We start from the raw sequence: 15,295 nt of genomic DNA, 5'->3' as shown, positions 1-15,295 counted from the left end.
CTCGTTTTGAGGCTTAAAGCATAAGTTGACAAGCCAGAGATCTGCAACTGTTGGAGGAACTAGGCTTGCAACAATAAATGGGGATGTCTGGAACACCGTCAGACACGGATAAGACAATTAGACTCGGCTTGAGTTCCGCCGGAAGAAATATATATATTTGTATAAACCACAACCCAGTCTCTACCAAATTAATCGTCGGAAATTCTACTTTCTCCTTTAAGATGATCGTCCCTTCAAAGAAATTTGCCCCGAAGCTTCACCTTGGCTATAACTAATGCGGCATATTCAAAAGCAAGACCCCGTGATCTTCAACAATAAATAGTGAGACCACTGCTATTGTTTCCGGTATGAACAGTGAATTACACAAGTCTGCTACCAGTGATCGTGGAAGCCGCCCCGATATAAGGTACTCCAAAAAAGAAGTGTCCCTGGAAGTTGACGTTTGCCAGGAATTTTGATGGAGTTGAAGTCGGGAAAATGAGAAACACGCGCCGGTAGTATCTGACGCTACGGAAACCAAAGCTTTTTATGTTTACAAGCCGACATGAAAGAGACTGGAGCAGCTTAAAAAAGAAGCCGTGCTGCGCTCTGCACAGACAGAAATCACAGAATGCCCCCACTCTCAAATTCATCCTAAATTCCTCCAAATTCACATTTGAGAGCTCTCCGTCTCTCTCTTTCTCTCCTTTTCTTTTTTTTCTTTTTTTTTGTTTGCACTCGTCAGTCATAGCTCCGGCTCTTTAGAAAGGAAAGGGAGAAAAAAAATAAAAAATAATTACGCACACGCAATTATTCTGCCGGAAAACCCGGTTGCTTTCACATGCCCCAAACTTCTGACAAACATTAATTAATATTAATTAAGAGGTACGCAAAGAAAGTGGTAAGCTTGAAATAATAGATGATTTACATGTGACCCACGATGGGCCACGCAAATGATTCCAATGGATGGAAGCAGCTGCGTTTACTTGCGGCGTTGGGGACGGTGTGGAGTGGAGTGGACGACTGCAGATTGCAAACTTAGCGAACTCATAGACCGTCGGTTAGAATGCGTAGATTTCATAATTTCGTACATACTTCTCCTGGTGGTCCTCCAGATGGGTGTGTGTGATACGGGATCAAAGGAGAAGTAAATTTGTGAGATCTGGTTGATGTTTTGTTGTTGGGAGTTGGGACTCTGGGTTCTCCAGCTTTGTAATTTATTATTAGGAAATTCTTTCTCTTCATTTTTAAAGATAATAAAGGGGATGTAAATTTGTGAGATCTGGTTGATGTTTTGGTATGATTTCTATTTCAATTTCATGGGGTGCTTTGTTATTTCAGAAATTGTTTGGTTTTATTTTTGCACCTTATTTCAATGAAATAAAAATAAATTGGCATAGAAATTTTGAAATAGGTAAGGAGTTGTTTCAGAATTTCTCTCTAATGAGCACATGGCTCTTAAAGCTTCTTGTACTTTGGTGTATGCTTTTCGCCGATGATATCGTTTTGGTGGGTGAGACAAAAACAGGGATTAATGCTAAGCTATAAATGTGGAGATCGACCTTAGAAAAATAGATTTTAAGATTAGTAGATCAAAGACAGAGAATATGATGTGTAATTTTAGTCACACTATAATGGATGATGACATGGTGCGAATTGAGAAAAGAGAGAATAATGAGAGATACCACCAAATATCCATTTTCGATATTTGGGATTTATCGTACACAAAGAAGATGACATAGATGATGCGCCTCTGTGAGCAGAGGACTAGAAGATAAGCGAAGAGAGAGAAGTAGGAGAAACGAAAGGGAAGAAGGGGCAGAGGGAAGAGAAGAAAAGAGATTGAAGGAGAGATTTCATATATTCATTTCATACCCATTACATGCACTACTCGTCCCTATTTAACCAACATCCTGTAGCTATCCATCAGTTAACAGATTTACCCATTTACCCATCTTCCCTAACATATTAATTACCCATCTACCCCCTAACATACTAACATACTAACCCAACACCATAACCCATCTACCTATGATCATAACATTGCCCACCCCTTAAGAGAACCTTGTCCTCAAGGTTCAGCTGTATACAGCCAACACACTGCAAGGATAGTTTTACGCGGTTGAACACCAAATGTACCCTACAGCACTTGAAGGAAGGATCAGAGGTGGACCTTGTTGAAATGGAGTTGTAAGTCATCTGTGGTTCATCTCGCTAAAGACGGATAGGCGTGAATGCATGGAGGCCGTGCCGGTAGCTGAAGCCCATGTCGACCTGGAAACCAATAATGCTAAGCCCATCAAAATTGTTTTGGGACCTTCTCTGAGCCCAGTTAAGACCATCTAATATTGGTGTAGATCCATCTAACATTGGGTTCTTCTTTGCCCATCAAACCTGCATTATGATCGAAGGCCCATAGAATATTGAAGATGATGGGAGAAATTTGAAATGCTCAAGAAATTTCAGCTGCCCATCACACTCACAGCATACTCCACACTCAGCATTACTCAGCTGTTCATCATACCGTACCCCACAATCTTCATTAACATAAGCCACCATTTCTAAGGGAAATTGGCAATGCCTAGCTTCAGCCACATTAAGACCTGCTTTTAAAGATGGCGTGAGTGCATGAGGGATTAAAAAATGCCAAGGAGTGGGAATTTCAGCCACGGTGGTGCCAGAAGCCTTTCCTGTGCGAACCATTTCAGTGGCCAAGTAATCCATAATGCCAACAACATGGGCAGTGTTCGCAGCTTCGCCATGGTTGTGCATTCGAGCAAGACCGAAATCACCTATCCTTCCATTCATGTCTCTGTCGAGCAATACATTGCATGCTTTAACGTCTCTGTGAATAACTCGAGCCTTGCAGCCTTTGTGTAGGTATAACACACCTCACAATCCAACCAGACTCTAGTGTTTCAATCGGCCCAAGCTTGTAACCTCTGCTAAAAACTCTCTAATTCTGCCTGTAGTTTCGCGGGAAATTCGCTTCACAGCGACTTTGGTTCCCTCTAAGAGAACCCCTTTGTAGACCTTGTCGTTCCCTGTGACAACATTTCTCTCTGGAATTTCATCAAACATTCTACGAGAATTAATTACGTCTTCACAGTTAGAGTACATGCCAACCAATGAGGTTCCAATAAACACCGTCAACTTTATCAATACTAGAGGCACACATGGAATTGCCGATAAGATACGCATTCTTCGAATCAGACGGCGACGACGACGATGAGGTTCTCTCGATTCAAGCTGGGGTTCAGGTTCAGGTTCATCGATGGAATCCCCTGAAGCCATTGTGAGGACAACGAATAGGAATGTGGGGAGCACAAGTATGAGCCCATCTGGGCAGAGCCAGGGGCGAACAGAGCCACCGATGGCTGAGATGCCCATGCGGTGCATCTGTGCGTAGAGGGCGACAGGTGGTGGTGGCCGATAGTTCCAGTCCTTCCCTCCAAGAGTGGCGAATATACTGTGGTGGTTCAGCGCCATAACTGCATTCACTTCAATCACAGGGAAAGAAGTTGGGGACAAACCAGATCGAAAATCTACAAAGGAAACAGGGGAGACGCGACCCCTATTCATTTTGAAGCCTGCAACGATTGATGCAAAGTAAGCAGTAGCATCTTCGACCTGCATAGGTGAGTATGGGCGGTGAACTCCTCCAGGATCAAAAGGCTGGGTGTGGTCGATGCTCATGACGCTGGGGAGCTTCTTCTCAAGATGGAGCTTGTCGATCCTATGCGCTTCTGGTATGATGGCAAAGGGGGGTGTTCCTGCGCTAACGAACAGAGAATGGGTGAAACAAGAGACCTTCATGCTTATCCTTGAACATGGCAGAGGACCACTTGCTTCCGCTCTGTCACCTGGAATCTTAGTCCAAACATTCAAAGGTGGTGGCCATGGGGTGATTTGGTTGCCCTCCTTGTCGAGATCTGATACCGTTTGCCAAGGCGCAGGTGATAGAGCACGATTCTGATGGTGAGTAGGGCCCTTGGTGGTCTTCAAAGTACTGATAGGTGAGTGGCTAGCCAATGCATGGTGCTGTATTAACGTTAACACCTTGGCCGAGCTCGAGCCCTTGGCGGAGTCTGATTTCGGTCGTCGAGGTACGGAGAACAAAGCACGAACAGGGGACATTGGTTTCACTGGGGATCCTCCTGTAATCATCTTCGATGACTCATTCGTATCGTATCAGCTGGCAAAGAGGATGGATGTCGACTTGGATCAAAGGGTTGTGTGGCATCAACAGGCAACATCGAATCTGCCAAATGGATCTGTTCAGTCGGGGTAGTCGTCGCCGACGTCCTCGTGCCGACTGTCTGAGAGAATGGGTATCCTCCTGGAAAGAAAAACGTTGAGCCTTCATGTGGGAAACAGATTCCAGTCTCGATGCAAGCCGAATTGGTTGGTGGCACTGCCATGCCGAAACTGGACATTTTGTCTTGCATCGTTGAGGCTATGTAATCGTTGAGCGGCGAAGGGTGTCGTAGTGCAACGAAAGCCAAAGCGATAGGATGCGGGTGATCATTCACGACGTCGGAATCCCGATATGATGCCACGATCGTTGAAACCATTGGGGTTTGGCTCAAGGCAATGGGAATCGAAGTCATTGAGTCATCAATCTTATCGTCGTCGGGCTCCCTGGGAATCACAACCTCTCCCACAGTGCCAAGATCCAAATAGTAGATCCGCTCAAGTTCGTTGGCGATTGCAACTTCAAGGCACCTTAGGACCTGAGAAGTTGGATCGCGTTGTTCCCATGAATGAAAATAGAGGACCAAACTGTTGTAACGGGAGAAGAGACCCATTGGAATGAAAAGGTAGAGGGAGGTTCAATGAAAGCACTAATATTATGAACCTGGATATAGGAAGGAAAATGATCCGGCAGGTCGGACCAAATGATGCGCCTCTGTGAGCAGAGGACTAGAAGATAAGCGAAGAGAGAGAAGTAGGAGAGACGAAAGGGAAGAAGGGGCAGAGGGAAGAGAAGAAAATAGATTGAGGGAGAGATTTCATATATTCATTTCATACCCATTACATGCACTACTCGTCCCTATTTAACCAACATCCTGTAGCTATCCATCAGTTAACAGATTTACCCATTTACCTATCTTCCCTAACATATTAATTACCCATCTACCCCCTAACATACTAACCAACACCATAACCCATCTACCTATGATCATAACATGCGAATTGAGAAAAGAGAGAATAATGAGAGATACCACCAAATATCTATTTTCGATATTTGGGGTTTATCGTACACAAAGAAGATGACATAGATGATGATGGTTTGCAATGAATTAAAGTGGGATGGATGAAGTGGAGAGATGCGACCAAAGTACTGTGTGATCAACACATTCTTTTAAAACTTTAAGAAAGTTCTACAGGACTGTTGTCCTACCTACTATAATGTATGGGGCGGGATGTTGGACAGTTAAGAAGTGTTATATAGCAAAGCTATATGTAGTAGAGATAAAGATGTTAAGATGGATGTGCAACAAAATTATGAAGGATAAAGTGAAGAAATAACGTATTAGAGCTGATGTGGGAGTTGCCCCAATCAGCGACAAACTCTGAGAATTTCGTCTGAGATTGATTGGACATGTGCAACAGAGGCCTGGGGATGCCCCAATAAGGAGGATTGATCTGATTCCGATTGAAAGAATTAAAAGAGCTAGGGACAAGCTTAAAATGACCATAGGTGAGGTTGTGAATAATGCATGCATAGTCTGGGTCTTGTACCAAGTATGACCATACATAGAGCCTATTAGAGGGCAAGAATCCACGTTGTCAACACCATGTAGCTTAGATTTTCCTGATTTCCTGGGGTTCCTTTTTCATTGTACTTTCATTTTTTATTTCTCATTTTTCTTATATCATTTATTCATCCCTCTTATTTTCCTTTTCCTACTTTGTTTTGAAAGGATCCATGTAGCTAACCCTATGTAGTTGGGATTTATATAAGGTTAAGGCTCAATTGCTATTGTTTTTGTTAATTTGATGGCAAAATAATAATTCCATGTTAAAAATAAAATACCATTCTTATTCTTCTTCTCCTAATGGTCTCACCACCACCACCTCCATTTCCAAAGAAAATATAGAGAATCTATTCTCAGAAATTGAACTATCAAATGGATTTTTTATTCTTAAAATATTTCATATTGATATAACCAAAATAATTTTAGTTTTTTGACAAAAAAAATCTATTTATTAACTATTTCATGAAATCAATCCAAATTTAAAATAGAAATCATACGAAATCTGGCCTAAATACGTGGAATGAATAATTACCAAAAAGAATGATTCAACTTATTATTATACTTGTACCAAAAATAAAACTTATTATTGTCCCAAAGTCGGTTTTTGGTCGGTGATCTTCTTTTTCCAGGGATCTTTTAAAACTTGTAAATTTGTGATTCAGTCATTAAGACTTAATAAATTTGAATACAAAAAAAATGGAAAGTAGTTCTCTATCCTCTCCTTCCGCAAATAAAGGGCATGGATGTCTTTTCATAGGTGATGATAGAGATAGACACATGGGAGCTGAGGATTAAGCATTTAATCAGCCGTTTGAGGGGAAAAATTTCTTCTCGTAATGATGTGACCCTATGATTAGATTTTAGGTTCATCATTAATTTCACATTCTTATTTTTCATAATTACAAATACCCCTGTTGAGTTTAGTAAGAGGGTTTCACCAGATTAGAAGTGTAGTTGACCCTATCTAAATGGTTGATCCGTTTCATTGAGACTGAGTAGTAGGAGAGGCAGAGCCATGAATAATTATCACCTCCAAATCACTGTCCGATCCAATTCCCTTCAATCCCTCACATAAGAGTGAAAATAATCACCCTACCCCTTGTCCAAACACATTATCCAAGGTGGGGTAGAATGGTCATTTCCATTTCTATGTGAGAAATTGAAAAGAATTAGAGCGGACAGCAAATTGAAAGGGATAACGATTGAGACAGAGCTGGTGGGGGTATCTAAGTCAGCATAGCCACAAGTAAAGCATGACTAACATCATTAGTAGATAAAGTTGTTGATCCATCGATAGTGTGTGAGAACCATATACTATTGCTGGTCAAGATCCAGCTTGAGTGCTTGAAGTACATCTAGTTAATCTGGCTTATGTCTCTGCACCATCAATAGCTTATCCATCACCGTACCGTCCAACTTTCCTTCCAAGTCGGTGGCCAATAAAATAGTGGTACGGTTTATTTATTTATTAATTTAATCATATGAAATATATTGATCTAACAACCACCATCAAATCCTTTTTAATTGATTCATTTCTTCCCTCACTATAGCGAATGGAAACTCATTTCTAAGAATTTTATAATGAATTACTTTCTATCCTAGGTTTTGCTGGTAGAGTTTACCAAGGTATGTAGGTGTGTCAATTGATTCAGGTGTGTCAATTGATTCGATTTTAAGCTATTGGTACGGATCCTTAGCGGTTTCGACTCTAAAGCATCAAGATTATAATTGGACGAATAAGCTTATCGGATCTAAATCTGAGACCTAAAATCATTAAATAACGGGTGGTCTGTTTCAATTCTTAATCGGTTTCCACATTATTGAACCCAAAACAAGGATGATGAGATTTTTTTCTCTAAAAATGAGAGTTTCATCATACATGGATATAGTCATGTAGACTCTAGAATCCAAAATAAAGACATTGATGCATATATAAATAAGGACACGACTTTAAAAGTTCATGATTTCCATTTCACTTAAAGAGCAACAAATGTATCACTTAGAAGTCCCAAGCAAAGTAATACTAATAATAAGTTAGGGTTTAAAGCGTTTTTGGGTTTCGGATTTCTAATTTCCCATTCGATTTGTTTACATATCATCAGGTTCCAACAGTTCCGGTGCTACCGTGTCCTTAATGGGCTATCGATTCTGGAACCATTGGCAGACCTGGACCAGAACCAACCCAGACCAATAGTATATCACTATGACCCGATTCGTCCCAATAAGCTATTGGTCTGATTCCGGTTTCGGTTCCTATCGGTTTCAATTTCTGATTCTAGCCTTAAATTGACACCCCTAAGGTAGAGTGAAGCAAAGAAATGGAATATAAGTGTAGAGAGAGAGAGAGATTACACGGCATCTTGGGGGCATTGCTAGTCAAATGTACAATCATGGTTTTGATAAATTGCCCTGATGCATGAGATAAGAAATTAATTAGAAGATAAATATATTTAAAATTTATTTTCACTAGGTTCAATTTTGAATAAAAATAGGACAGGGGTTTGACTTAATAGTTTCCTTTCTTCTTCCAAAATCATGAATAAATTACACTAATAACCACTTATGATTTAATTACTCACTTAATCATTTTCTATAGTAACTCTGTTTCTACTAATTAATTATTCTTACCTACAATACTAATAACTCTTTCTTCAAAGAAACAATCCAAAACCGATTTACATCATCCCAAAACCTCAGTTGATTTACATAGTTCACTTAATAACTTCTAGGTTAAACTAACTACTTACATTAGTCAAATCAAAATATATCGGACACATATCATAGACAAAGGTAGGAACACGAAAACCTTTAATGAGGTAGGTGAGGTGTTGCAGTAAAAACATAAGGAGAAGAAGAAGAAGGGGCACGATCGAGGTTACAAGGGTGGGGGCCATGGTGGAAGTGGTGGGGTGAATATAGACGGGAAAGAGCAGCTTTTGGGAACTTGGATAGAAGTGATGTTGGTGCATTTTAGAAAGTTAAATTTTGTTTTCTTGTTAGGCCACATGAGCATTGAGCAATAATTAACTTTGAGAATTAAATACAGTTTTTTTAAAATTGAAACTAATGGATGTAAAATAAAATTTAATCAAACTTGTCTTGTAATTAATTATCTTCTCCCATGGATATAGACAATTCTCATTTTGGAAATCAATATCAGATCAACCGCATTGATCAATTTGTATTGATATCACCCATGATTGATACCTAACTAATACTAATTGGCCAATATTAGAAAATAATATTTTGATTTAAAATCAGGCCAATGTGATACAAATATAATTTTATTAGTTAAAAATGATGTTTTGATCTAGAATCATGTCAATATGGTCAATACAACTTAGTATTGGTATTAATGACAATCAATACCATCACTAATACCGTGAATAAGATTGCTACACTATCTTCATACAGATTCCTTTATACCCTCCCCATTTAATAAACAATGGAACCAATATGAATTATATCATTTTTCATTCCGATATTACAAGAAATAATCTTCCCTTATTTTTTTTTGTTGGTAAACGATTCCATGAACTTATTATTTTTACTTTCGTGGTAAACAATGACACCGTAAAATAAATATGTGTACAACACAATAAGATTTCACTTTCATTATCAGGTCTATTTCTAGATCATTAAGAATGGACCATGCATACGACCACAAAAATTGTTTTCTGCCAACGTGGGGCAAAGCTAATGAAATATACGATATTTCAAAATTCCTAACCAAACACACCTCTTTCTGGCCACTAGTAGGTAACTGCTTACAAAGTTTGATTGTGTGAGGCTCTCAAGAAAGAGTTCTATTGGCAATTTCTATATGAGGTGGGTCCTCTTTATAAATTGAAAAAGTCGAGCTTATCCCGTCCAAAAACGGTGGGGGTTCCATCAATCAATTCGCATCTGTACTTTGGAATACATTGTGGTCTAAAATTTATTATGAAGCAAGAAAATAAAAAAGACTTTGATTTCAAATGCGTTTTAGATCTAAAATTTATTCTAAAAACACATATCAAAAACAGCCTTAACTCAGCAACAACAAAACAGAACACTAAAATAATATTTAATGGGAAAAATTATGCTAATCAGTCGCATGGTTTTTCTGCCCCATGAAATAACCGCTCAGTCCCAATGAACTTAAAAATTTTCATTCAGATAAATGTTCCTGGATGGATTCTTATTGCCCCGTGCTGATGCAGGCATTATACGATCGATTAGCGATCTCTTGTCTATATTTAATTTAAGTGTCATATGGTTGTTATTCATGTCACTTGATGGCATCATAGTTGCAACTTGCAAGACATAAATTATTTTTTTTTCTTTGGATAAAAATTTGCTAGGCATAATTTCCCTTATTTTGATTTTTTGGTAAACACTTGCAAAGCATAATGAAAAGATCGTTACTCATCAATATTTGCCAAGATTGGGTAGTTAGTAGTTAAAAATACTTTAATAAAAAGGTTCAATGGTAGAGATTCTATCTAATGTTTAAAAACTCAAATATCGAATTAATCTCCATTGATTTCGATTTTAATCATTTGAAATTGATCAGACTCAGATTAACTCAATCAAACTCAATAAACAAAGAATTGAGCTTAATTAGGATCGTTAGTCAAATCCACTAATTCCATCAATTCTGATCTGATTTTTAAAACCATGACCATATATATCATGGAGTTTAGCTTCAAACTTTGGCAGATGTCTAATCCACATGGTTCCCTAAGTATGATCGGGAAAAAATTTCTACATCAAATCTTTGCAATAAGAGATAATTCCACTATATAGTGTGCATTGGGTTAGCTTGGATTTTCTTTTCATTCCATGGTAGGATTGACCACAACAACAATCCATATTCCAAAAATAGACTCTCTATCTTGATATTCCTTCTCTGAGTGTGATTACCAACATAAAAAATTTCCCTAATAAGATTAGAGGAGGTTGACAATGGGCCGGATCTAAACTCGGATTTGGTCTTTTTACATGAGGCTCATTTACTATTAGAATATATTCCTACGATTTGTCTCAACCAAGCCAGATTTGTTTAAAGTCTGCGTAAGATGCGAATCAAGATGGATCCTACCCGATGATTTAGCATACTGTATACTTTTATTGTATCATATATATATATATGCCATAACATGGTTGCATTTTTTTTAATTTAAATATTTAGGAGACGATTGGGCTGCCGCACGGTGACTTTTCCAAAGCTAACAGTTGTGTCCAATGGAGAGAGCAAGGGGTCATTTCTATAGAAATGGGAAAAAGACAGACTTAGGCTGGGACAGCGTCGACGAGGCCAGCCTTTACTCAAACACTTAATACTTGATTGAAAAAATCTCCCTTTGACAATTCAGTCAAGACAAACCTCTCTTGACAACCCTACTTCCTTAGCCATAAGGAGGGCTGGTGTGTTGAACTAACCATTGGAAGTTTCAAAGATGAACTCCGTGTAGAGAAATCAAATTAGGTTAAGCCTTAGGAGAAGGGTTCCCAATGTCACTTGTGGCGGAATCTCCCACATCATTCCAATAGTAGTTCAGGGAATGATATACACCACATGGTTAGGGTAGGAGAGAGAAAACAAAAGAAAACCCATGAGCGATCAAAGGCGAATAATACACTGACATCATGAGTAACTTTTTTCCTACATCATATTATACTATCAAAGGATGACATGAATAGCATCACCATCAAATTCGAGAATTATCAGAATTGTTGCATTGTAGATATCGATCTGTCAACAAAACTGACATATAAGTCATATTTATTCTTGTAGCACTATAGAAACATAAATGTATGAGTGATGGATATTACTGTATGTGATTCATGGTTTAAAGTTTCCCCCTCCTGAATTATTGTAGCATCTCTATAAAATGTCCTAAATACCCCCTATTTGACAGGTTTTCTATAATGCCCCCTCCAATGCCCGAAAATGTACATATGCATTAAAAAAAAATTATCTTGTCCGGTTCCCTGTGTGGTACAGTTGTCCAGTTCCTCTTATAGGGAGACGGAAATGACGACTTAACCTCACTCGGGCAGTGTGTTCAAGCAGGAGGTTAGGTCGTCATTTCTGGTTCCTCTTTCTGGCCCCCTATGAGAGGAACCAGACAACTGTACCGGGCAAAGAACCGAAGGAGATAATGATCCGGCATCAAAAGGAACCCTCCCCCATAATTCATTTTCTCTCACTTGTGATGAATAGAACATTTATTCTTCCCACTCTTATGTATCACTATCATCTAATCCAGTCAAACTAGCATGGAGGACATGGTTAGGAAGAAAAAAGCACAAACGCAAAATAATCTTCCCTTTGTCCCACATCCAACATTGTCCTAATGGTTAGGGTTGGTATGATGGTACGATGACTATAATTTTAATTGAGTATATTTTTTTATGAAAGTCCCATGCGTATACCCTCCCAATCCTCAGGCCGGGTCCATCATAGTTATTTTGTAAAACTGGTGATTAATCCTCTTTAGTGGATGTCGGGTGGGTCATGCTAGCGTTGAGTAATATTTTAAGAGGTCTTTAAGCTTAGAACTTAATAAATAAATAAAGGGTTAAATACACGTATCTCTTAAAATGCACCCAATATTCCTTGTACCCCCTAAAGTTTTGGCAATTTCCGTCACACCAAAGCTGAAAATCACACATAAAAAAATATTAAAACTAAAATAGAAAACAGAAGTAGGAATCATCCAAAATCTGAGATTTTTCCCCGAAACACCTCCCACCTTTATCCTTCTGGTTTTTTGCTCTTTCAGTTTTGTCCCCTTCTATTACTCATTCTGCGTCTAATTTTTCCCCTTTTTTTCTTTTTTCTTTCTTGGGTTTTCGAATTAATTAACGAGAGAAGAAAAATATATTGGTTCAAAAGACTCAGAAGTCATAGCACCACCTTCCCATGTCTCATTCTCTATCTCTCTCTCTCTTTCCGCTACCGGTTCAATGGTTGTGAATGTTGAGTTTATGTCTGGACTTGGGGAATTGAGAGGAAGAGAAAAAGAGAGAGACGGGTATGTGATTAGTACCAGTCCCATCTTTCTTTCTTTGTTCCTTTTTTTCTCCATTTTCCCTTTCGTTTTTTCCTCCAATCAAGCTTAAATCCACCACCGCGCCCTTACCAAATCCACGGTGTTGGTGGAGGAATAGGAAAGGGAGGGGGACAGGTGGTGGAATTGGTAAAGGTGGAGTTGGAGGTGGTGATGGTATTAAGGGTGGGTGGGTGGGTGGGTGGGTATGTAAAAGAAGATGATGATTTAGGGAAGATGAGGGCATTTTGGTCTTTTTAAATTTTAGCAAATAAGCCAGGGCAATTAGGTCTTTTCAAATTTTAGAAAAGATATAAGAAAGGGTAGTTTGGTCATTTTTTAGCATTTAATGTCTGGTGTGGACTTAAATGACTTTAGGGGGTAAAGTAGGGGTGGTACGTGGAATTTTTAGGGGTGGTATGTGGACTTGTTAGAACCTTAGGGGGGTAAGAGGAATATTGGGTGCATTTTAGGGGTACGCGTATTTAACCCATAAATAAAAAACTACCTTTCTCTTTTTCTACATTTGGTCACAACTAAGTTTTTGCTTGTAAGTGACATTTTTTTTAATGAAAAGCAAGAGCAAGTTTAATTCATAAACTAAAGTCAAAGAAGGTTCCTATGAAAGAGTCAGAGCACTTAGCAGATCTAGCCGTATTGGTTATTACATGAGCTGTCCTAGTTACATCTCTATCCGTCTTTAATACAGTAAGTGAATAAAAAACTCAAAAAGGGATGTTGGAATTTTAAATTTATTTAAAATATTTTTATTTTTTATTAGAGGATTTTGTCGCTTCTCAATAGACACCTAAATGATCAATTGGTGTATCTATTGGAAGACTTGTTTGAATGGTCAACAAATAAGTCTTATGGGAAAAGACATGTTTTATGGGCATATCCTTTGGAGACACCCCTTGGGGCTACCTTTTGTTCTCCTGTTTAAAGAGAAGAGTCTTGCCCATTTCTCTAATAATTTTTTGAGAAAACTTCTTTTGTTTTTCTCTTAGCTTTGTGTCTCCGTTGTTTATATCTAATTGAATGCAACTCTTCGTGTCCTTAGTAGCCTAGTATTTGAAGTGCATCATTATTAGATGAAGCACTATTTTATCTTAGAGGCTGATTTGCAAGGACCCGGCTGCACCATAGGGGGTGTCTACAGTCTTAAGGAGAGTGATTCAGCCCCACCATTTCTTTTATTTTCTTCATGTTTTTAAGCTTATGACGCGTTATATGATGCTTGAGATTGTCGTCATTGATCTCGTTTTGTCTACATTAAGATAAGTAATCTAACCCTTTAGTTATATATATATATATATGATATGTATGTTTTGGAAGTTTGTTTCCTACAAGTGAAGATATGCTATACAATGGATAAAAGATCTGTCACGGCCATTTTGTTATGTGCCTAATGGGGTTCACTCTAATGTATGGGCGCTAGATTGGGCCAGTCTAGTAATGGATAGGTTAAAAGGCCTAATTTAACACGTTCCATCAGCTTAAGAGCTTTTGACGTATCGATTAAGTACCTAACACATTTGTGAAAATTTTCCTTTTTTCAGCCACTCCTCCAAGTTAACAGAATCTGTTCAAATGCTTAGAGGATTGGTGTAATGATTCCATCTATTTGGTATTTTGGTTGATAGGTGACTTATCACTTATCAAATTGGCACCTCAACCATATGACTTAGCATCTAGTGAATCCTCTTATGGTTTTATGACCATTTTAACAGTCTAATTTAGACAGATAAGGAGTTATGTATACCTCTAATCTATTAAATTTCAAGACCAGACTCAATATGTAATCAAATTATCAATCAATTATACCAAAATTATGTTTTAATTGTAGATATTTAACATGTTATCATCTTGGCATGTATTAAATTGTGGTGTTAGGGTGTTTACCAGCAAAGAATTGTATTGTTAGGGTAAACTTATTTTTAAGGGAAAATGATAGGATAATACTCTCTATCCCTCTCATACACATATGAAATGATCTCGCTACTTTCATATTTAGAAAAACGTTCATTCACATCTCATTGGTGCACAACTCTACATTGCTTGCTCAAAGAACCTTCTCCCTTTTTTCTTTGACTATAGAAAACTAAGTGGGCAGGCATAATATCTTACACGTGGCAGATTAGACATGACCCAAATTTTGTGTACAAAGTGGTCCCATTATAGGTGTTATAAATATGATTAAGGGTTTGGCTTACAACTTACAAGGCCATGGTTGGGGGATTAGTTGGATCCCTCTCCCACCCATTTGATTACTCACTCTTGTGAACCCCAAGTCATAAGACATAAGTCATCTCCACGCTTGTGAGCCCAACTTTCATTAAAGGGATTACGTCCTGGTTGGAGGATTAGTTGGATCACTAAACCAACTTACTAAGTGGAAAAAATATCTAAGAGAGTATTCTTTATAATAATAATAGTACCACTCATGTACTGTCATAGATAGATATAGTAGATACCCTAAATGTATTTTCCTCACATGTATGAGACAAGGTTAGGTCC

The sequence above is a fragment of the Telopea speciosissima genome, chromosome 3 (genome assembly GCF_018873765.1).
Source record: "Telopea speciosissima isolate NSW1024214 ecotype Mountain lineage chromosome 3, Tspe_v1, whole genome shotgun sequence".
Taxonomy (NCBI): domain Eukaryota; kingdom Viridiplantae; phylum Streptophyta; class Magnoliopsida; order Proteales; family Proteaceae; genus Telopea; species Telopea speciosissima.
Note: the sequence above shows the minus strand (reverse complement) of the source record.